Source organism: Saimiri boliviensis, chromosome 16, assembly GCF_048565385.1.
Source record: "Saimiri boliviensis isolate mSaiBol1 chromosome 16, mSaiBol1.pri, whole genome shotgun sequence".
Lineage (NCBI taxonomy): Eukaryota > Metazoa > Chordata > Mammalia > Primates > Cebidae > Saimiri > Saimiri boliviensis.
In genome coordinates this window covers 9,271,535-9,296,841 of record NC_133464.1, presented here as the reverse complement: position 1 = coordinate 9,296,841, position 25,307 = coordinate 9,271,535, and the positions used below count along the sequence as shown (strand labels likewise).

Genomic DNA, 25,307 nt, shown 5'->3' with positions numbered 1-25,307 from the left:
CCCTGACAGGCCCCAGTATGTGTTGTTCCCCTCCCTATGTTCATGTGTTCTCATTATTCAGCACCCATTTATAAGTGAGAACATGTGGTGTTTGGTTTTCTGTTCCTGCATTATTTTGCTAAAGGTAATGGCTTCCAGCTCCATCCCTTTCCCTGCAAAGGACATGATCTTTTTCCTTTTTATGGCTGCATAGTGTTCCCTAGTGTACATAAACCACATTTTCTTTATCCAGTCTATCATTGATGGGCATTTGGATTGATTCCATGCCTTTGCCATTGTGAATAGTACTGCAATGAACATAAATGTGCAAGCATCTTTGTAGCAGAATGATTTATGTTCTTTTGGCTATATACTCACTAATGGGATTGCTAGGTCAAATGGTATTTCTGTTCCAGATCTTTGAGGAATCACCACACCGTCTTCACACTGGTTGAATTAATTTACATTCCCACCAACAGTGTAAAAGCATTCTTAATTCTCAGCAACCTTACTAGCATCTATTGTTTCATGACTTATTAATAATCATCATTCTGACTGGCATGAGATGGTATCTCACTGTGGTTTTGATTTGCATTTCTCTAATAATCAGTGATATTGAGTTTTTTTTTTTTTTCATTTGTTTGTTGGCCACATGAATGACTTCTTTTGAAAAATGTTTGTTCATGTCCTTTGCCCACTTTTTAAAGGGGTTTTTACTTGTACCTTTGTTTAAGTTCCTTGAAGATTGTTGATATTAAATCTTTTCAGATGGATAGACTGCAAAAATATTCTCCCACTCTGTAGGTTGCATGTTCACTCTGATGGTTTGTTTGGCTGTGCAGAAGCTCTTTAGTTTAATTAGATCCCATTTGTCCATTTTGCTTTTGTTGCAATTGCTTTTGGTGATTTTGTCATGAAATCTTTGCCTGTGCCTATGTCCCGAATGGTATTTCCTAGATTTTCTCCTAGGGTTTTTTTTTTTTTTTTAATATAGTTTTGGGTTTTACATTTAAGTCTTTAATCCATCTTGAGTTTATTTTTATACAAAGTATAAGGAAAGGGTCACTTCAATCCTCTGTATATGGCTAGCCAATTCTTTCAGCACCATTTACTAAATAGGAAATCCTTTCCCCATTGCTTGTTTTTGTCAGGTTTGTCAAAGACCAGACAGTCAGAGATGTGCAGGTCTGCATGTCTGATTTTGTACCAGTACCATGCTGTTTTAGTTATTTAGCCTTGTAGTACAGTTTGAAGTTCTGTAGCATGATGCCTCTAGCTTTGTTGTCTTGCTTAGGATTAGCTCAAGCTCTTTTTTGGCTCCATATGAATTTTAAAATAGTTTCTTCTAATTCTGTGAAGAATGTCAATGGTAGTTTAATGGGAATAGCATTGAATTTGTAAATCACTTTGGAAAGTATAGTCATTTTCACAATATTGATTTTTCTTATTCATGAGCATGAATGTTTTTCCATTTGTTTGTATCCTCTCTGATATGCTTGAGCAGTGATGTGTATTTCTCCTTGATGAGGTCATTCACTTGCCTTGTAAGCTGTATTCCTAGGTATTTTATTCTCTTTGTAGAAATTGTGAAATTTCATTCATGATTTGGCTCTCCTGTTGTTGGCATATAGGAATGTTTGTGACTTTTACACATTGATTTTGTATCCTGAGACTTTGCTGAAGTTGCTTATCAGCTTAAGAAGCTTTGGGGATGAGATGATCTGGCTTTCTAGATATAGGATCTTGTCATCTGCAAACACAGACAATTTGGCTTCCTTTTTAACTATTTGCAATAATTTCAGAAAAAAAAGGTATCAACTCCTCTTTGTACCTCTGGTAAATTCAGCCATAAATCCATGTAGTCTGGGGCTTTTTTTTTTTTTTTTTTTTTTCCCCTCTGGTTGGTAGACTATTATTATCTCAATTTCAGAACTTACTTGTTTAATCAGGAATTCAAGTTCTTCCTGGTCCAGTCTTGGTTGGGTGTATGTGTCCAGGAATTTATCCATTTTTTTCTAGATCTTCTAAATTATTTGCATAAAGGTGTTCATAGTATTCTCTGATGGTTGTTTGTATTTCTGGAGGGTCAGTGGTGATATCCCCTTTATCATTTTGTATTGTGTGTATTTGATTCTTCTCTCTTTTCTTCTTTATTAGTCTACGTAGCAGTCTATTTTACTTTTTTTCAAAAAACAGCTTCTAGATTGCTGCAGTTTGCTGGGGGTTCACTCCAGACCCTGTTCACCTGGGTCCCTCCTGCCTCTGGATGGTATCACCAGTAGAGGCTGCAGACGAGCAAAAATGGCAGCCTGTTCCTTTGAGAGGCATCAACCTTATGTGGCGGGAATGCTCCTATAAGATGTGTCTGGTGACTCCTGTTGTAAAGTCTCAGGCAGTCAGGAGGAGCAGACAAAGGGACACGCTTAAATAAGCAGTCTGGCTGCCCCTTGGCAGAACAGGTGTCCTGCAGCGTCACTCTGGCTGCCCTGACTCTCCAGAGGCAGCAGACAGAAAAGACTAAGGCGGTTGATCCACCATGCTGCAGCCACTCCTCCTCCCAGGGACTCCTCTCTGATCAGGGATGTCAGTGTTCTGTCCGGAAACCTGTGTCCGGGGCTGCTGACAACCCCACAGAGAGAACCCGCCTGCCGAGGAGGGGCAGATCATCAAAGCCCTGCTTAAAGAAGCAGTCTGGGCCAGGCGCAGGGACTGAGTCTGTAATCCCAGCACTTTGGGAGGCGGAGGCGGGTGGCTCACGAGGTCAAGAGTGGAGACCGTCCTCACCAACATGGTGAAATCCTGTCTCTACTAAAAATACAAAAATTAGCCAGGCATGGTGGTGCGCGTCTGTATCCCAGCTACTCCCAAGTCTGAGGCAGAACTGCTTGAACCCGGAGGCGAAGTGGCAGTGAATGGATGATCGTGCCCCCACACTCCAGCCTGGCGAAAGAGCGACTCAGTCTCAACGTCTGACGTCTCACAGGAAGTGGCCCGCGCAGCCGCCGTGCTGTGCCTGGGGAAACGTCGCCCGCGCAGCCGCCGTGCTGCGCCGTGGGGCAGCGTCGCCCGCGCAGCCGCCGTGCTGCGCCGTGGGGCAGCGTCGCCCGCGCAGCCGCCGTGCTGGATCGTGGGGCAGCGTCGCCCGCGCAGCCGCCGTGCTGCGCCGTGGGGCAGCGTCGCCCGCGCAGCCGCTGTGCTGCGTCCTGGGGAATTGTTTCCGGGGCAGACCGCTCAGTCTTCCTGGCGCCCTCGGCAGGGTAAAATGGCGGGAGTGGAGCGGCGGCCGGGGCGTCCTTCTGTCCTCGCCCCGGAACTCGGTCTTCTCAGGCCATCTGCAGCCTGCTGCGGTGACCCGTGGGGATTCCAGGCGAGTGGGTTTTAGTTTGTGGGGTTCTGTAGGAGCAAGGCCCCTTGGCTCCCTGGCGTCAGCCCTTTTCCCCTGAAGTGGACGGATCTCCCGCGCCTCTGGGGAGTTCCCAGAGTGCGGGATGCAAATACTCCTGTGTTTCAGCGCGGGCTCCCATGGCTGCTTAGCCCAGCAGCCGCTGTGTCTTCACAGCTCTGTGCTTGAGACCTAAGGCCCTGGTGGCCTGCACTCACGCAGTGACCTCATGATCGGCAGGTTGCGTGGAAAAAGTGCCGTTTCGCTGGGAAAGGTTGCAGGGGAGGTGGTGGCATAGTCCCTCGTCGCCTCCGTTGGCTGGGGAAGAAAGCTCCCTTTGCCTCCTGCGTCTCCCAGGTGGGCGGGCACTCCACCCTGCTTTTCCTCGCCCTGCCGGGGTCAAGCCAGCTGCCTAGTCAGGCCCAGTGAGAAAACTTTGGTACATCAGTCCAAGGGGCAGAATTCACTGGGTGTTTTAATCCTCCTGCGGAGGAGCCATAGAGCAGGGCTGTTTCTCTTCAGCCATCTTGGCTCGCCCTGAAATATTTTTCATAATCCCTTTCTATCAAAATGGGGATCATTTTTATGACAACTGCTACCCTTTGAATGTTTGTGTCCCTCCAAAATTTAAGTTTAAACTTAATCCCTGTTGTGGTTGTATTATGAGGTGAAGCCTTTGAGAAGATGATTAGGTCATGAAGGCCTCACTCTCATAAATGTGATAAATGGCTTATAAGGGAAGTTTCAGAGTGCTGCCTGCCCCTTTGTGCTTTCTACCACGTCAGGACAGAGGATTCTTCACCACTGGGTGATTCAGCAACAAGGCTTCATCGTGGAAGCAGCCAGCCACCCCTTATCAAATACCTAATCTGCCAGTGTTTTGATTTTGGAATTTCCAGCCTCCAGAATTATGAGAAACAAGTTTCCATGATTATCCAGTCTAAAAGACTTTGTTATAGCAGCAGGAACTGGCTGAGAGCATCTAAAATATTAGGGCATCTCTGCAAAAAAAAAAAAAAAAAAAAAAGGGATACATACACTATGGTTCTAATTTTATATGTTTTGCTCACAAATTCTATAATTTTCTATCATTAAACTTACCTTCAGTGAGTAATGATTTCAAAATGTAAATTAAATTGAGCATGGAAAGTGCAGAACATGGAAGGACATTTTATCTTTGTTATATCTCATTGTTGCATTCCCTGATGTTATCTCAGATGCAGAGTAGTTTTTACAATTCGTAGTCTATGAGTAGATGCTTTCTCTAAAAGTTTAACCTTTTCCAAATTGCATGTGATATACCCAGTGTATTAGTTTTCTAAGGCTGCTGTAATGAAAATTTATCCTTACACAAGTTTGGGGACCAAATGTCTGTAATCAAGGTGTTGGCAGGGCCAACTCTCTCTCTGAAGACTGATAGAGAATCCTTCCTTGCCTCTTCCAGCTTTGCAGGCTCCTAGCAGTCCTTGACTTACAGAAGCACAGCTGAAATCCCTCCCTCTGTCCTAACATGGACTTTCTCACTGTATCTCTGTGTGTTTGAATCTCTCCTCATACAAAAAACATCAGTCCGTTGATTAAAACCAGTGCTAAATCCAGAATGATTCCAAATCCTAAACTAGTCAGATCTGCAAAGAATTTATCCCCAAATAAGGTCATATTCTGAGGTTCTGGGTGGACATAGATTTGAGAGAGACACAGTTCAACTGATTAGACATAGGGAAAAAAGAAAAAAACCACATCATCTCAGAGTTGACTTTTATAAGATTTACTTGTTTCTGTTTTTGTTTATTCTGAGCACCAAGGACTTTAAAGTCACATTCTTTGCATCTAGTTTGCATCCCTTAATATGTTTCCAGACAGGGTTCATTCATTATAACATTTTTGACAATGATGGAAGATGTTGTTAAGAATAAATGAATCTAAACATTTGGAGGGGTAGTGTATATATACTGTTTATACCAAACCCAAGTGCAAAGCTGATGGGTTCTGAGTTGGAGTACTGATTTCAAGGTTCTCATCACTAAGATCATGATGGTAAACTTTTACCAAAGTAGCTCAGGGAGGAGTGTCGGTTCTGATTCAGTCCAGATGTTCTGAATTCCAAGCAGTTTTAGTTTAACGTATTCTCATGTAGGATTTTCACTTCTTCCTTTAGGGACATGCTTGCTAAAGCAGTGCATGTGTTTCTAGCACACATCACTCAGTGGACATTAATATCATTCAGATGTTCCAAGCCCCACAACTCTTATCTGCATAACTAATGGACGTCAGCACCCTTGTCCACATTCCCCTCCCCATTTGGTATGCTCCAGAATTCTCTCTTGTGTGTTCAGAAATCAGTGCTGACTGCATTTGTCCTGCCACCACTGGTCTACTCTGAGGCCTCACCTAGGCTGCCACCACTGGTCTAGTCTGAGACCCTAATGAGGCTGGCACCACTAGTCGACTCTGAGACACCACTGAGGCTGGCAGCACCGCCTGGCCACTCCACTGCATATGACACTGCACTCTACACAACACTGCACTTTATTGAATGCTACACTCCATGGAACACTCCACTCCACACGATCAACTTCTTTTTACAAGATGTGTAGTGCCACCACCATTGATTGTTCCTGTTGGATATAGACAATTTCTCAAGCATTTACAGATAACTCAGTTTAAACTCTACATGGAGTGATCATCTCAATCTAGTTAAAAAAATAACTTTCAAAATGCTAATTCAAATTCTCTGTAAGTTTTCTCTCTCTCTTTCTCATATACACCTAAGAGTGTAGATGTGTATTTGTGCATGTGTGTGTATTGCTTTCAGACTACAAATAGAATATAGTGTTCTTATTTTCTATGTTGCTTAGAGTTTTATTTTTTAAAGAAAAAGACTAAATTAAAATATACATTTTATCATCCTGATCTCTCAATGATTTGGCCAATATCTATAAATTTCCACTCATCAATAAAATCCATAACAATGTTAAACTTAATTAAAATACAGGGTAATTTTAATATTAGGCACCAAGGGTTTGAAATACGATCATAATCAATCATAGTTTAAAAAATTTTTAATTCAATGCAAATAAATAAATGGGCTTGAGGGCCATGTCAGAGATTGTGGATTCTCCCTGCTGTGGAAGTCTTCTACTAATATAGCTAATTCATTTGACCCATAAGTTGATTTTAGGATTGAAAGGGCAGGTGTTCTTTTGAAAGAAGTTTCTTCTCAATCAAATTTAATGTCATTTGGGTCAACCTAGTTTTAATTTCATGCTACATTATACATCCCTCAGGATTCCTTGTTCCTTTCTTAAATAAGGTTGCATATGTTTGATTATTTAAATTACCAGTCAAGGGTATACTTCCATTCCTGTCATGATATGCAAATTATTTTAAACTGTGTCATAAACCTTTTTTGTGCATCTTAATGCTTTTTGTCTTTCCAGACACTCACATAGGATAGTCAAAATGTATTCTTAGTTGCAGGAAAACTGGTGCCAAGTTATTCAACTACAAAAATATTTTTCTACTTCTGTTGTTTTCCCTGGCTATGCTATTCAGAATTATTCTAGTTCTTAAAGCATATGTCTCATAAAGCAAGTAGACCTAATTAATCAGTTAAAAGTTAGAATATTGGGTGGGTGGCCTTGGAAGGCATAGTTTAAACAAGTTTTGCCACCCAATTTCCTCTACTTTTCCTTTTAAAATAATTTTAAACTTAAAATGAAAAGTATGACAGCTTTTATTTACTCTGGAAAGTTTTATAGTGACTCTTCATTGTACTTTTTTTCTTTCCAGATGTCTCTGCAAAAGGTTATATTATTATTTCAATTTATTTTTAAAAATATTAATTTATGCAAACATTCCAGAGTCCACAGCTTCACATACAGCTATCTTGTGATTTCAGGATAGTTAATCATGGGTAAGATATTTTCCATTTATCCTGTAAGGTTTTTTTTTTTTTTTTTTTTTTTTTTGGACAAGAAGTACATTTATTGGTTCATATTATGAAGGGACAGCACAGTGGAAGCCCTCATGAGTGCAGGGCCCGCCACTTGTCCAGAGGGCCACGATTGGGGATGTACTTAACCCCACAGCCATCTGGAATGAGCCGCTTCTCAGCCACCATGTCTTCAAATTCATCGGCATTGAACTTGGTGAAGCCCCACTTCTTTGAGATGTGGATCTTCTGGCGGCCAGGGAACTTGAACTTGGCCCTGCGCAGGGCCTCAATCACATGCTCCTTGTTCTGCAGCTTGGTGCGGATGGACATGATCACTTGGCCAATGTGAACCCTGGCCACAGTGCCCTGGGGCTTTCCAAAGGCACCTCGCATGCCTGTTTGGAGCCTACATTGGGGCAGTGGCAAGGTGAGACACATGAACATACATCTGGAAGGCCTGTCTCCAAGGTCCCTTAGAGCAACCCATACAAGAAACAGGCTGCATACACTACCAAGGAAGCTGCTGTTTGCAGCCATTGCACACTGGGCCCCCATGAGGAAAGGAACCCAGTCGGCTTAATTGGCTGCAGATATCCTGTAAGGTTTTATCAAATGGGTACTATGTGGGGAAAAAAGTCAGTCTTTTAAATTTTGTTTTTTTTAATTTTAACAAAGCCAGAAAATTTAGCACATTCAGGGAAGGCAGCCTTTGATTCAGGTCTTTGGGGATACAAAGGGCATCCATATGGTTATTGGAAGGAGGACATTTAGGTAAAAGAAAGAGAAAATAAGATACGTGAAGTTGCAGAGAAGAAAATGTACAGTTCATGTTTGAAAAATAACTAGTGGTGTAGGTAGGCAGAATGTTCACTGTCTAATGGAAAATAAATGGCTGAAGAAATAACTATACTGTGTTCCAACTATGTCCTAGTAATTTTATATAAATTATCTCATTTAGTTTGGTAATGGTATTAGATACAGTCATTATGATTTCACGGATAATACACTTTAGAATAAGATATGTGAATTAAGCTTCCTGAAAATCACAAAACAAATAAGTGGATCCAAACTGTCACCAGAAGGAATGTTGGGATTAAGGAAGGGGGGCACCTGGATATCAGGCAAGTCATTCCCTAGACACTTCCCACTACCCCCCATTCTCTGAGGACATCTTTACACATTATGTCTCAGCTAAGGTTCTAAATTAATCTGTTACCTTTTAAATATTTCTTTATGTCATCTAATCATTTTACATATTATAACTCTGAAGCCTTGTCAAATTCCAGTGAATCACTTAGTATTTTGATCTTATTCCTTCTTGATTTAAACAGAGACCTTGAATGTCCAGCCCCTTCTCAAGTGTTCTCTGGTGGTCCCTAGGAAGAGTTAATTGTCTATTCCAATTAACTCTTTATCAGTTCGTGCATGATTCTATGTTAGTATTTTATCTCACAAAATTAGTGGTCCTCAAATCTTAGCTGCATGTTAGAAACTTGCAAACAGCTTTCAAAAATTTAAAATATCTGCATAACTCAGATATTCTTAATTCTTATAAAATTATTCTTGAGAAGATCCAGGAGTTGGTGATCTTAAATACCCATTGAGTTCTAACACGCTGCCAAGGTTGAGAATGTCTGTCTTATAATATAGTGGGTTAGATTTATTTCTTAACCTGGGGTAGACTATAACATTTTAAGGGACAGGCATTGATGATGTGCTTCTTTACAATATCTATGTATAACCCATATTCTGTCATACAATTATGATTTTAAAAAGACTGTAGAAAAGAAGAAAAAATTAACAAAGGACCATTATGTATAAGAGGAAACGGAAGAAACAGAGAATATAACACCAAGTAAGTTAGAGAAGAGAAATGTCAAGAAAGTAGCCATAAAATGTACAAAATATTTTGTGCTAAAAAGATGCCTAACAAATGGGATTTATGTATGTTGAGTTGTTGATGATCGTTGCTAACCAGGACGACCATTCAAAATTAGAGCAGTATTGGTAATAGCCAGCTACAAAAGGGTAAATCATGAGTAGTCAATGGAATTGGAGAGAGGTATAGATATATTAATTATCATTATTACTAATATTATTGTATTTAAGGTTTGAGGCAAAGAAATTAACAACAAATATTGGAAGCTCATTAGGCATCTTCATTAGAAGAGAATGTAGTCTGTTTTCATGTGTTAGTTTTGTGTTAACAAGGAAGGCTTAGAATATGTATGTGGAGAGTGACTGTGGGGCTAGAAGTTGAATATTTTGAGTTGCTGTAGAAGGCTCTTTACAGAATTTGGATATATATATATATTTTTTTCTGAAATAGTCTCCTCATTTGGCTTTTGTGAAGCAAACCTCTGCCTACATTTTCTACCCTGGTATATAGTCATGCAGCACATAATGTTGTTTAGTTCAAGGAGGGACCACATATACCACAGTGATGCCAAAAGATTATAATGAAATTGAAAAGTTCCTTGTGTCATAGCTCAATGCCCCATTCACATGTTTGTGGTGATATTGGGCTAAACAAACCTACTGCATTGTCAGTTGTATAAAAGTACAGCACATACGAATATGTGCAACACAGAATACTTGATGATGATCATGACTATGTTACCAGTTTATGCTTTACTAAACTATACTTTTCGTCATTATTTTAAGAGAATACTTTTTCAACTTATAAAACAAAAGAAAAAAGTTAATATGAAAAAGCTTGAGGTAGGTACTTCAGGAGGTATTCCAGAAGAAGGCATTGTAATCACAGGAATTGACAGGTTCATGGGTGTTTTTTTTTTAACCTGAAGACCTTCCAGTGAAATAAGATGTACAGATGAAGGATAGTGGAACTGATCATTCTGGCCCTATATAGTCCTAGACTAATGTGTGTGTGTGTGTTTCGGTTTTTAACAATAAAATTTTAACAGTTAAAAAAATAAAAATAAAAAATATAGTTTATAGAATGTGGATGTAAAGAAATGAAGCATTTTTGTGCAGCTGTACAATGTGTGCATGTTTAAAGCTACATGTTGTTACAAGAGAGAAAGCTAAAAATAGTTTTTAAAGTAAAAAAAAAAAACTAAGGTTAAGTTATTATTTAAGAAAGAAAATTTTAAAAATAATGTGTAGTCTAAGTATACAATGTTTATAACGTTTACAGTAGTGTAAGATAACCTTCTAGGCCTTAACAGTCTCTCACCACTCACTCACTGATTCATCGAGAGCAACTTCCAGGCTTACTAGCTCTGTTCATGGTATGTGCTGTACACAGGTGTATCATTTGTTATTCCTTTAGACTGTATTTTCACTTTACCTTTTCTATATTTATATATGTTTAGACACACAAATACTCATCACTGTCTTATTACCTGCAGTATTCAGTACAGTAACATGCTGTGAGGGTTTGTAGCCTAGAAGCAATAAGCTATCTCAATGACCCAGGTGTGTAGTAGGCTATACCATCTAGGTTTGTGTGTGTCTACTCCATGATGTTCACACAAGAATGAAATTGCCTAAGGATGTATTTCTCAGGACATATCCTTATCTTTAAGTGACTCATGACTATATGTATTATTGTCCTGTCCCTAAAATATATTCTTCAGATTTCCTTCCTTGCCTTGATTTTTTTTGTACAAATTTGCCCCACCACTTTCAAAACATTAGATACACATTCATATTTTTAAACTACCATTTATACACTTAGGAGAAGAAAAGGTATTGTGTGGACATTGCAGACTTGCTCTAGTCCTACCTTCCCAAAACCTCTCTTCCAGTCTATTGCACTCGGTATTTCCTAACTCAAACTTAACTGTTCAGTGCATCAGCTTTGCTATTTTCCTATAGCCCTGAGTGGCACAAGATCCTCTTCTGTGAGTGACCTGCTGCCTTTTGCCACTGCCCTGGCTCCAGACACCTGTCAATGATTGCAGTTCCTTTACCAGTGAACTGTTTATTTCTAGTTCCTGGTCCTTATTCCTCTAATTTGCTCTATGAAGACCTAAATTCTAAATGGATATGTATTTATGATATAGCAATCAGATCTTCTGATTGCTACTCTTTCTGTTCAGAATTAGTTCCAAACACTGAAATACATTTCAATGGCCCTGATTTTTCAGAGCCTTCTCTAACACCTAAGAATGAGCTCTTAGCCTAAGAGATTTTGTCTTCTAGAATATTTAAATTGTGCCCTTGAGTTTCTGTATAATATGACTTCCTTTATAAACTTGGTAAATAATCAATAAACTATATACCAAGCCATTCCAAGGCGCTGGGGATTGAATATTGTGGGTGAGTGGGATGAATACAACGAGAATGAAGGACAGTTTTTAGAACTATAAAACCCACAACCACCCCACTAAGATATGGAAAAGCCTGACTTTTCTTTTATATTTGTTCTTTAAGTGCTCCCTATTTGTATGGACTCAAATGCTTCTGTTGCAAAAAGGGAGTAAATATTTAACTGCTTGTGCTGAAAACAGGCTTTGACTGAAAATTTACTCAACACTTAGAACTATTTCTTTTATTGAAGTAATTTGTGCATTTGTCAACCTTATGTTACAAATTTTCAGAAGTTGGAGTTTTTAGGATGTTTCGGAATTTTAGGACTAATTTTAATTGTGGATCAGCAGCATATATCTTAGAATATGGAGAACATTTATATAAAAAGAGTTGTAACGTTAGCAGAGTATTCCTTTACTTATGAATAAATCTACTCCATTGCATATTTCACAGTAGAGTTTTCAGTATCATGTAAAATTTGATACATGTGACTCGGGGTTAATATATCATCTTGATGACTTAATAAATATTGTAATAATCATTTTTTACTCCTATAGAACATCTCTGTTTCCAAAGCCATATTAAATATTAAAATGGCAACCACAAGGTAGAAATGAGGTTACTAGAATGTAAAACATAATTTAGGACTTTTAGAGATACCTGTTGCTTACCTTAGCAAAGAGCCATTTCTTAACATGTAAGCAAGCTCCTGGGACTGAAAAATAATTCTTATAAATTAACATCTTGATGGCTAAAGTAAAAATGAATGAGGCTGGGATTAACTTTTCAATTGGAGTGCAAGCAGTTTCTGAAATTACCTGTAAGTGCATTGGCAAAGGATTTTGGGGTTGACTGTTTTCTGTACATCCGAAAAGTGGAGACTGTCTACTACAAATCCCAAATGCAGTGGATTTGGCCAAAATTACATTTGGGTTATTTATTCTCTACCTGTGGTTTAGGGAAATAGAAAGATTTCGTTAGTGTCACCAGATACGCTGTGAGCTCAGGTAGGTGGCAGGGTATCTGGAAACAGAAAATAAATCAAGCCTGTCTTTGCCCCAGTTACAATTGAAAGTTTGAATATTGCTTGTTGATATTTAATGTATATAGGATTCCATCACCATGAACATGCCACATATTTGTAGTTTTTGTGATTGTGATTATTAATTCTGACCCCAAGTGTTATATGAAAAATAGGCTTTCTGTTTCCATACTAAATCCAATTCAAAATAAATTGAAATACACAATTTAATTAAAATACAACTTCCCCTTAAACGATCACATTGTAAATGATCACATTGTAGACAGCTTTAAATTACTTTTTATCTTTTACATATTTTGGGAAATGGATATTTTATTTGCAAAATGTATTTATTTTTCATCCATGGAAGTATAAGAAATTGGACATTTTCCTTGCAAGAAAACACTAGACTTTTTTGAGAATATGTGCCATTTGTTTACTTGAAAGTGAGTTACTGAATCTTAATGAAACGAAATAAAGCACCAGACACCGTGACACTACTTAAAGCTAATGCAGTGGCATTTGGAGCTGTGTTCTTCATTCAGAATGGAAACAAGGTTGATCACAGTTCTCACAGACAGTTTATTAAAATTAGGAAATTGTCAGGAAGACTCCAACAGCGGCATGCCATTCACGTTTTAAAGTTGTCCTCCTCTTAACAATAGATATTTGGATAACTTTTTATTCTCTTCTTGGGCTCAGCTGGAAGAAATTTTTACCACAAAAGAAGCCTGATTTTATGCATGTTTGACTTAATTCAGAGAGATTTATGAATACCACAGTAGCCTGTTTGGTTTGGCTGTGAATAATGTGAGGCATATAGCTTTTATTTCTTTCAAGCTGAAATATCTGATGTCTTCTTGGTAACCCTTTTTAGTGAAACAGACAACTTTTAAAAATACTAGAACCCAAACATGAAACATTCTTATTTGTTCATTTTTTTCACACACTTTCTGAAATATGTGAGAAAATATGACTTTTAAAAAAGCAAGAACTTAAATGCATAAAATAAATGTGGCTAAGTAAAAAATATGGTGCCAACTCAGACTCAATATTTTATTTTACAGAATAGCTAAAAGGGAACAGATGTGGAAATAACTATGTTAGAGTAACACACACACACACACACACACACACACACGGGCACAACTAGCATTGCAATATTTTATTGCAATTAAAACGTAGCCTCTGTGTGGCTTTGAAGCAGAGATTGTCTTGGATCAATATAATTTAGGAGGTATTTATTGGCTCAAATCATGATTATAGAGATTTTAGTAATTATAGTTTTCTTTTTCATATTTTGCAGTTACATCATTTGGTGATGGTGGTGTCATTTTACAGGAAGGTACGTTGTTAAGTCTGATTAAAAATAACAAACTCACTGAAAATTCCCATTGTCAAGCATTCTTTGGTTTGGAATATGCATGTAGGAGAGACTAAAGCAAGAACATTTCTTTTCTGAAACATATGCATATTAATGCACTTATGAATTTCATCCTCTGGCAGATGGTTATGAAGGACGGGTCTTATGTAAAGTTGGCATCAGGGATGGAGGGTTGTGAGGGATGTGGAGACAGTTTAGAAATTGTCTCGGCCGGGCGCGGTGGCTCAAGCCTGTAATCCCAGCACTTTGGGAGGCCGAGGCGGGTGGATCACGAGGTCGAAAGATCGAGACCATCCTGGTCAACATGGTGAAACCCCGTCTCTACTAAAAATACAAAAAAATTAGCTGGGCGTGGTGGCGCGTGCCTGTAATCCCAGCTACTTAGGAGGCTGAGGCAGGAGAGTTGCCTGAACCCAGGAGGCGGAGGTTGCGGTGAGCCGAGATCGCGCCATTGCACTCCAGCCTGGGTAACAGGAGCGAAACTCCGTCTCAAAAAAAAAAAAAAGAAATTGTCTCTGACTGGAAGGAGCCTTGTTACATAGAATCTAAGGTCATCCCTTATGGGAATAGTATTCTCAAAATTTCGTTTAACTCTCTCCGGTGAATCAAGAGCCTCCAAGTAAAGACTATGAGGACCTTAGCTTTGAGGTGGCAAAATGTTTCCTAAAAAATTTCAAGATCTTCAAGGATCCAAGACAGAACAAAGAAAATATCTTCACACTTCATATATTTTTATTATTACCATCCATATAAAAAATAAAGCTGAGAAATTGATTGTGGCATTGATTAATTTATATAACTTAATGATGTATGCATCTGGATCATTCTTTTAAAAGCTAATAATCTTATCCAATATTTATACAACTTTTTTGTCATGCTTTTAAATTGTTTTAATATCTAGGAACAAAATATTCGGCTACTGTGTCATGTCTCTTCAAAGTTATTAGCTGCTTGAAACCAGTTTTTCTTTTAGTTTGATTTGGTGTGAAAACATTTGTGTTTTTATAAAACAAGTGTTTAACACTACAATTTTAGCTTTTTAAAATTATTTTAGTTAGCATTAATGACTGCATTGCGATTAGATTTATGATTAATCTGCTGATAAGAATTTGTTACTTTTGGCTACTTCTAAAGGGGAATTTATCATCTGCCATCATTTTCTTTAACTTAATATGTCCTCCAAACACTGACATCATCTGGAAATTGTCCTGTTTAATATAAGTAAGTTTTATCTCTTATAAGTAAAAAAAAAAAAAAAAAAAAAATTCATGAATAACATTTGCCTACGTGGACAAAAATAGTAATCAGGGATTGTAGAAGATTGGTAAAAATGATATCTGAAAGTTCTCACAGTTGTGGCATACATATGAAACCTTCCTTGAAGATCTTTATGTTATGTAAGCACCAAATCAGTGAATAGATCCACAAGTGGAGGAACTCTTTGTAATTCCTTTCATTATGGATAATGTTCTTCCACAGATGAGTGTGTGAGCATTGATGTCAAGAGATAATTATGCCTTATTTTCTAGAGACTCAGACTTAATTTCTGGTAAATGAAGACTATGTCTTTTTCTAGCACCACTGAAGCATGTTGTATTTTAAAATAAGATATAAATTAATTTGCTTTATATGCACAGTGTGTGTTTACATATGCCTTTCTCTGATACTCACTGAAGCACAGTGTTTCTTGGGATATTTTCTGAAGACTTAATAAAATGTGAAACTTTCATCTACGATTGAAAACTTAATAAAACTGGGATTCATAGTGGGAAAAAATGTCTGAAAGTTAATATCTCACCTTCTCTACGTGACATTCAGAGGATGATTATAATTTGTTCTCTGGGTAGTGTAAAATTAATTTTCTGCTTTATTTATTAGATTTTTCTTTCTCAAACTGTTTAGATAGATTTTTTTTCTGGGCTCTTTTATTAGTGTAGAAAAAATATGGAGCCTAAAAAAATTCAAATCTTTAGCCAATATTGTTTCTCAGTGCTCATTTAGTGCATTTTCAAATAATTTAAAAGAAGGGTTTAAATTCCAATACTACCTAAGCACAAATACGATTTTTTTTCTTATTCCAGGGTCGTCATCACTTTCAAAGAGAGTCTCAGAAATAAAGGTTGTTACAAATTTACCTACTTGAAAAAGTAAGTGATTTTTTCTTTTGAATTGTTGTAGTTAATTATCCACTTTCAGTTGAGGGAAATAGCTAGATTGTTGTCAATATATAAGCATTCTTCCATTGATATAGCTGGCTTGTATACCAATTTGGCCATAATAACCTTGAACTGAGTAAATAAAGGCAATACCAATGCTTTTACAAGTCACAGAGTGGGTGATCATTTACTATGGATTCTGAATGCTGGCACACCTCTGAGGATAAGGCACTCAGCGGACACTAGGTATTAGTTCCTATTCAATTAAGTTAAAAATCATTTTATCATCTGTTCTGTAGAAGTGAAAATTGCTGTTTCTTTTCTTCTTTTTTCTATTGTTATTTTTTTAAGATGGAGTTTTGCTCTGACACCAGGCTAGAATGCATTGGCTCAGTCTTAGCTCACTGCAACCCCCGCTACCCGCTTCAAGTGATTCTTCCGCCTCAGCCTCCCGAGTAGCAGAGGCTATAAGCGCACATCACCACTCCCGGCTAATTTTTGTATTTTTAGTAGAGAAAGGGTTTCACCATGTTGGCCAGGATGGTCTTGATCTCTTGACCTCGTGATCTGCCCTCCTCAGCCTCCCAAAGTGCTCATATTCGAGGCGTGAGCCACTGCGCCTGACTGAAAGTTGCTATTTCTTCAGGAAAAAGTTGGATATCAGTGGTGTATCATCTTTTATTTGTTGAGCAAAATCAAATAGATGATCGGTAAGCTTCCATTTTCTTCCATCCTTGTTTTTTTTCTTTATTATGACCAAAATATTATGATGAAAAGTTAGAAAATCAATTTCAGTATTTTTGTTTAAAAATTTAGTAGTATAATTCAGGAACAAATTTCAGTAGGAAATGAAGATGGGAGTAACTAAAAGATGTTGATGGGCAGACAACCTGAGTTGTCAGTAATAAAAGAGATTCTTCTCTACTGCTGCTGGATTTTAGATACTCTTCTATCTCTTAGAGGCATGCTGGGCTCTGTGTCTCTCAGAAATATGGCTGTCATTAGGCTTCTAGTCAAGGCTTTAAGATTAATTGGCTTATTTTTTTATAAATAAGATAGAAGAGTTTGTCTTTTGACTAACTGGAGAATTTATCAGTTGATATTGGAAAGAATGTCTGCCTTTGTTCTGATAACTTAAACAAGATGAGGAAAAAAAAACCTTAAGATAAATTTTACATAATAACAGTAATATGGTAGTAGATCAGAGGCTATGGGAATTATGTTTGTTGATATAATATATTCATATATTTTAATGTCATAGATAATAACTTTTCATAAAATAGATTCTTCCTGTGGTAAAATCAGTTAGAAAGACATCTACAGGGGAAGAAGCAATAAGTACTCTCTTCTTCTAAAGAACAAAACAAAACAGAAACATTTGTGAACCTATTTTATAGTGTTTGTTCCAAAGCTTATCTGGCAGTTTTGTTTGCTAAGCTTACTGAGAGAAAGAGAACTTGTTGTTAAAATATAAAATGTGTTTATTAAGAGTCACATTTATTCAGTATTCACTTGATATTCAGCATCTTTCTAGGAGCTGGGGAAGGACAATGAACTAAACAGTCATGTCCATGTTTTCCTGGGGTTATATTAAAGCCAGGAAGAAAGAAAATGAACAATGGGGAAAAATTCTTCAGAGGATGGAAAGCCCTAGAAAAAAAAAACCAAACCTAGGTAAATTGTAAAGAGAATGAAAGTAGATCAGGGGTTGGTGAAGTTTGTATCTGACCGTTGAAAGGAGCTACCTATGGGCAGAGCAGGAATGAGAATGGCAGAGGGCAGCAGAGCTAAGATCCTTAGGCAGGCACGGGCTTGATGTTTTGGAAGAGCACAATGGAGGTCAGTGTAGTGTGTGTGGTGGAGGATAGTGAAGAAGGGCTGATTTGAGGGAGATAAGGCTGGAGCAATGAGCACAACCAGTATGTTGAGAGGTAGGTTTAAGCCATGGCTAAAGCAAAAACAAAAGTAAAAACACAGCAAAACATTGGAGAGCCTTAAGCAATGCAATAAAATGATGTAATTTGTCTTTTAAAATGAACATAAATGATTCTTGCATAACTACATTTACACACTCACTATGATAAGTAAGAGATCACAGTGATAACGACTAGAATCTGTATAAAATGTAATTATTGTAAAACTAACAATTTTGGGTTTATTTTCTTTAACTACTTAGTAGTAAAAAGAGATCAGTGGACATCTTTGGACAAATAAATTCTAATTGAAAGATACAAATCTAGGGCCGGGCACGGTGGCTCAAGCCTGTAATCCCAGTAGTTTGGGAGGCCGAGGCGGGTGGATCACGAGGTCAAGAGATCGAGACCATCCTGGTCAACATGGTGAAACCCCATCTCTACTAAAAATACAAAAAATTAGCTGGGCATGGTGGCGCGTGCCTGTATTCCCAGCTACTCAGGAGGCTGAGACAGGAGAATTGCCTGAACCCAGGAGGCGGAGGTTGCGGTGAGCCGAGATCACGCCATTGCACTCCAGCCTGGGTAACAAGAGTGAAACTCCGTCTCAAAAAAAAAAAGAAAGTTACAAATCTAATCCAGTAATATCACTCAAAAATCTTGTGAATAACCACCAAATGATAGTACCTAGAAATCTAGTTCTACTAATACGATTCAAACTTAACTTACAGATACTTTTAAAGTGCTGCCAACAAATTAATTAGTGTATATATACACTATATATTACATTATTCTTAACATGAACAGGGATCTAGAATTCTCTACTCAAATCTCTTTTCTGAAAGATAAACAATATACATTTATTAGCTGTATGCATGCAGATATACAATTTAATATTTCCTTTCAGTAAAAGCTCACTTTGTTGTATACTATGACTTTCTATAGGGAGAATATAAATGTGAATTTTGAAGATTCATACAATGATAACATGACAATACTTTTAAAAGATCCAAAAATTCAACTTTCTGCAAAGAAACAAAATATATTATTTGAATTTGGTAGTAGAATTGATATAATTTAATATTTAACGTTCTTATTACTATTTTAATTTTGTTATTGTTCAAAAATACTGCCAAAAGAGCACCATATGTAATAATGATAGATTTATCAATAAAATTGAGTGTCCCTTGTTGTATACTATAACTTTCTATGGGGAGACTACAGATGTGAATTTTGAAGATTAATGCAGTGATAACATAACAATACTTTTAAAAGATCCAAAAATCCAACTTTCCACAAAGAAACAAAATATATTATTGGCATTTGGTAGTAGAATTTATATCATTTAATGTGTAACACTCTTATCACTATTTTGAATTTTGATAATTACTATTCAAAAATACTGCCAAAAGAGCACCCTATGTAATGATAGGTTTATCAGTAAAGCTGAATGTTACTTTATCCTGCTGTTGCTCAGAGTGTTAGCCAATGATTAGAGCCTGACCTTCTCTGAAAAAATGAATCATTTGATCATGTATATTGTCTGTTTATAGTTTACATTCTGTGGTACACAGAAATATGGCTTCCCCAGAGATGTTCATACTGTAATCCCAAGAACCTGTGACTATATTACTTCACAGTGAAAAGGTGTCTTCTAGATTAGATTAAGTCGACAATCTCGTGATGAAGACATGCTCCTGGATTGCCGTGGGTGGTCCTGATGTAATCACAGGGTCTTTCTAAAAAGAGTGGGCCAGGTTCAGTGGCTCACATCTGTAATCCCAGCACTTTGGGAGGCGAAGGCAGGTGGCCTGGCCAACATGGTGAAACTTGGTCTCTACTAAAAATATAAAAAATTAATTGGACATGGTGGTACATGCCTGTAATCCTGGCTACCTGGGAGGCTGAGGCAGGAGAATTGCTTGAACCTGGGAGGTAGAGGTTGCAGTGAGCTGAGATCACGCCACTGCACTCCTGCCTGGGTGACAGAGTGATACTCCATCTCAAAAAAGAAGAAGAAAGAAAAGAGGGAGAGAGGTCAGAGGAGAGAAAGCAATGTGACAAAGGAGGCAGAGATTGGAAAGATGAGCTCCTAATAAAAGGAAGGCCAGAAGCTTCAGAAATCGGAAAAGACAAAGAACACATTTTCCCTGGAGCCACCAGAAGATCTTGCCCTGCTTACAGCTGGATTTCAGAGCTGTGAAGTTCATTTGAGACTTCTGACCTCCAGAACTGGAACAGCATGCATCTGTGTTGTTTTAAGCCAATAGGTATATAGTAATTTGTTGTAATGGAAAGTAGAAACTAAAGCACATGCTAAATCGTATTAATATGATGCAAGAGATAAGATGATATTCTAAAATACTAAAAATAGTAACAATAATTCATATTCCTAATTATCTCCTAAGAAGTTGGAAGAGAAGAATTACTTGGAGATAAAAAATGATAATCTGCTACATAAAAGACCTTTATAATAGTTTTTATGAAATATGCTTTAAAGCAAACGTGATTTTCCTCTAAAAAAGCACTCAGTTGAACATAACTTTTAGAGATATTAAAGACTGTTAATTTTCAAATATTATTTGTTATGTTCTTGTCTCCCTCATATTTTGGAGGGGAGTAAAGTATATAGTGCTTGGAATTTATGAGGACAAAGACTTCCCTTCATCTGCATTCACATCTGTGGTCTTTAACCAGTGTCTCAAATGGTTAGAAGCCCTCACATACATTCATGGCTGAAAGAATGGAGCTAATGCATCCAGGATGCTTGTGATCACAGTTTGATCTCATCCTGTTTCATCCTTTGTGTCATGACAGTATAATTGTAAAATGCCATACCGCAGTCTGACATAGTGCAACTCCACCTCAGGTAGGAATTGCTTCTGCATGGTGTTATGCCTCAAATCACTGTTTAAAGCTCTTTAAACCTTAACCAAAACAGCGAGGCTCCTTTTGGCTTGAGGAACATTACTTTTTGTCATTGTAACAACTGCAAGTTCAAATTTGAGGAAGCTCTTTTTTCTTTTTAATGCACAATGTTCACTTTTTGCTTTGAATTCCAGCTGTGAGTGGAATTAACTTTCAAAATAAAGAAAATGGCCTCTGCAGCTGGGGAAGAGAGTTTGGGGCCCACTTGAATCAGGCACAGTTGGTGAAAGGAGAAAATATCATGAATATCCTTCCACTACTTTTGTGTCACTGTCGGAGGCCTTTTGTTGAAAGAATCCAAACATTATTCTGCCTCCCCAACTTCTGACTGCATGGATGGGTAGCAGTCCTTATGAAAACCTGTTCTTAGGAAAATGCTGGCTCTGGTCACCATTTTTCTAAGAGGGAAGAAGTCTTTCAAGGAAATGCATTCTAATAGCAAAAACAGGATTACATATCTAAGGCATCCGGACTCTCGAATTCAAAGCCTGAATAATGGAATGATGTGTGAGGCATTTTCTGGTGACTGGTTTACTGAGCTTCCAATTCTGGTATGCGATCATTTTAAAAATCATATTTGTATGCCATTTAAGTACATTTTGAGTACTCACTGATGAAACTCTGTAGTAAGATTTAATTTTTACTATATTTAAGACTATAACATTATTTTAATAACTCCCAGTGTACTAAATTAAGTCTCTGTGTTACTTTTTAAAACTAAACAATGAATCTATTTGTTCTTGTTCTAACTTGCAGTGACAAAAAACAGAAGCATAATTCATTTTGGCAGTGAATTTCTTTTTTGCTCTTATGTATATTTATCAATTTTTTTTGAGTACCTGCTCTGGATCAGGCATTGTTCTAGACACTGGAAATCGACTTGGAACAAAACATAGGATACCCCTGTACTCATATAGCATTACTTTTTGTGGGAAAACATAGGTAATAAACTAGGAAACTAATGTTAAGTTTATCTCAGGTAGTTGTAAACATGACAAGGAAAAGAAAACAGAAGGTGATGGCAGAGGGGAATTAGAGATTGGTCAGAAAAAAATTTTCTGTGAAGACGTAGCTGGTGAATCATGCAGAGATTTGACATAAGGCTTTTCCAAGCTGAAAGAACAACTGAATTAGTCTGTTCTTGCAATGCTGTAAAGAAATACCTGAGACTGGGTAAATTATTAAAAAACAAGACAAAACAAAAACAGAGCGAGAGGTTTAATTCACTCATGGTTCCATAGGCTTTACAGGAAGCATGATGCTGCCCTCTGCTTAGCTTCTGATGAGGTCTCAGGAAACTTACAGTCATGGCGAAAGGCAAAGGGGAAGCCGTTCTTCCATACATGGCCAGAACAAAAGGAAAGAGAGAGAGAGAGAGTGGGGAGGTGACACACACTTTTAAACAACCAGATGTCGTAAGAACTCACTATATAGTAGCAAGGGGAGATGGTGCTAAACCATCCATGTAGCTCTGCCCCCATGATCCAATCACCTCCCTCCAGGCTCCGCCTCTAATACTTGGAATTACAATTCCACATGATATTTGGGTGGGGACACAGATACAAACTGTATCAACAGTCCGAGGCTTTTGTGTATTTGGACATCTGAGTGGAGGAGAGGTATGTGGACGGAAGGTAGAAAACTCAGGTAGGAGCTAGATCAAGCAAAGACTTTGGAATGTAGATTTCTGTTCCCCAGATGACTTTCTATGGCAGATATTATAGCAAGTCTGTCCTCTGCTACATATTTATAATGATCGTTTGAGTTGATTCGAGTATCAGGAAGTTATGGTAATTTGGTCCTTTGTTCCTGAAGAGATTGTTGAGTCTATGACAATATTGACATAGTTTAGATTCTTGCCAATACTGACATAATTTAGATTTTTTTCTCCATCAAATTATAATATCATATTAAAAAAGAGGGATACATTTATTTTCCTGAGGGTTCAAAGAACCAGGTAGGTCTTACAAGAGCTACAAAAGGTTGCTTTTAAGCCTTAAGTATTTTTTTTGAGTATTCTTTTTTGACTATGTTATGACTATGTTAAGAGTTACATAGCAAAGGAAAAGAGATGAAATATGTCATATTCATTTACTTCTTTTTCATCTTGCTGAGTTTTTCTCTCCTTCATTCACTACTTCCAACATATCAAGATATTTCAATTTCAGGCCCTTAACATAATTCCCTAGGGTATTAGTCCATGCATCTTATTCTGAGTTGCATATAATGAATCACTATTCGTTTTTGTACATCAAACTGTACTAAGCCTCCTTTAATGAAAACATGTATTTCATCTCATCACTTCAGGTAAAAACAGTTTTCCATATGTTGTACATCCCCATCATGACTGCTAAGATGCCATCGTGGTTACATACTACCTAGTTTACATTTAGAAGACAGTGGCAGCTTACTAGAAAATAATTCTGAAAAGTTGTAGAGCTATTCATCAGCTAGTATCAGCTGCTATTAAATGAATAATGCCATGATTAGGACCTGGGCACTGTGCAGGCAGTCAGAGAATCTACTCTTTTCGTGGAATTCGATAAATTAATGAGTTGTCTTGTGATTATGTGGTTCTGTTAGAACATAGTATTGCTAGCCTAGCTAGAGATAAACAAGAACATACTGTTTTCTTCTCCTTTTTTAAAAAGATAATTCTGAGCAGTAATTAAATATTTTAAAAACAGATAAGTTTATTAATACTGCATATAGTAAGAAACCAGTCAGTTAAGCCTAAAACTCAGAAAAGACACCAAATTGACAGCATTCAAATAAGAGGTAAATTATGTCTAGTGAGATGAAAATATATCTGTAATAAGTTGATATTGTATGTGAAATAATACATCTGCAACTCAGTTTTTGAATTTACAATTAGTTGTAATATTGTATGGTCATAAATAATAATATGAGGATTAGGAGAAAAATAGTTTGAAAATGAAGAAACAAGCAAACAAATATAAACACATACACATACAGAATATGTGACATAACATCATTGTTCAGTAAGCGTTTATAATTTACTGTATACATGCTGCCATACATATTTATATGAAAGGCTATTCAAGGGAAATATTGTTACCAAATAATTTTGATATGACTTCATTCAAGAAACATTAAGATTTCAATGTTTCTGTCATATTACCAGAAGAATGATATTGTAACTCCTTCACTTTTAACACTCTTTAGTAGGCACTGGGTCTTTACAATCTGTTATGATCCCTTTAGGCTTCATTATTTATAAAAAGATGGAAACATAACTTCAAGATATGGAAAAGCAATGTTAAGGAAGGTTAAATGCCTTATTTCATATTGGAAGGGTTTGTTTTTGTTTTTGAATCTAGCAAAAAAAAAATCACAAGGCAATTTACAGGCAGTGAATTTATGGTAGCATGGAAACATGAGAGAGAGGAGAGAGAGAAGACAAAATGTCAAAAAAGATCATGAAAAAAAATTCCAACCAAAAAAATTTCCAACCATCAGAAATCCTCAATATGTTTGACAGATTAGTTTGGACTGACTTTCTAAGCCACAGAAACTCTTTGCAAATTCCTTTTTGAGATTTTTGTCTTCTCCGTGAATCTCTATACAAGTGTCCACCTGGACTTCTGCAGTAAATCTCAAATCAGGTGGACCACTGGATCTGACTAGTCTACAAATCCAATGGCATTTATGACTATCACCATGAATACTGTCAAGCTCACATTTCATTTCAAAGTACACCCTGACATTTGGAGTTCATAGCATTAGCTGGAAAGTATTATCAATTTACATTATCAGTTTACATTAGAATTGACTCAAAGCATGGAGAGAGTGAACTGATCAAATGGGAATTGCTATATATGGCTGTCCTCAAATGTATGAAGAGCTGTGATGTGGAAGGAGGGTTAGATAAGTTCTCCACAGTTGTAAGTTTCAGAAATAGGACCAAAGGCAGAAGTCACAGACAGATTCAACTAAGTGAAAGGAAGCACTCTGTAGCCCTGAAATTACTCACAGAATAGATTTGCTGTGAATAGAGAGAATAAATACACCAGAAGAATTCAACAAGGGTCAGAATGACTGTCTACCAAGGTATCACAAGGCAGTTTCTCAGACCTAAGATTCTGATTATAATCAGATTGGTTTTATTACTGACTTTCATTTAAAAGCTAAATATTTTTGTGTCAATAGAAAAGATCAGATTAAATTTTTGCTATATTACCTTTGTTGTAATAAATTTTTATATTAAAATATACTGCAAATACTATTGGTTATAAAAATGTTATTAGATACACAAATCTTTGTAAAAAATGACAATATAATGAAATTCTATAGGAGTGATTTGAGTGA

The 25,307-nt window shown here is 37.2% G+C and overlaps 1 non-coding gene across 1 annotated transcript; it reads right to left on the bottom strand.

The window, feature by feature from the left end:
• Nucleotides 1-7,753: 7,753 nt before the first annotated feature.
• On the bottom strand, nt 7,754-7,888 carry LOC120365825 (small nucleolar RNA SNORA70). The gene has a single exon (XR_005580669.1). It is a non-coding gene; the product is annotated as a small nucleolar RNA SNORA70 (small nucleolar RNA).
• Nucleotides 7,889-25,307: the final 17,419 nt, after the last annotated feature.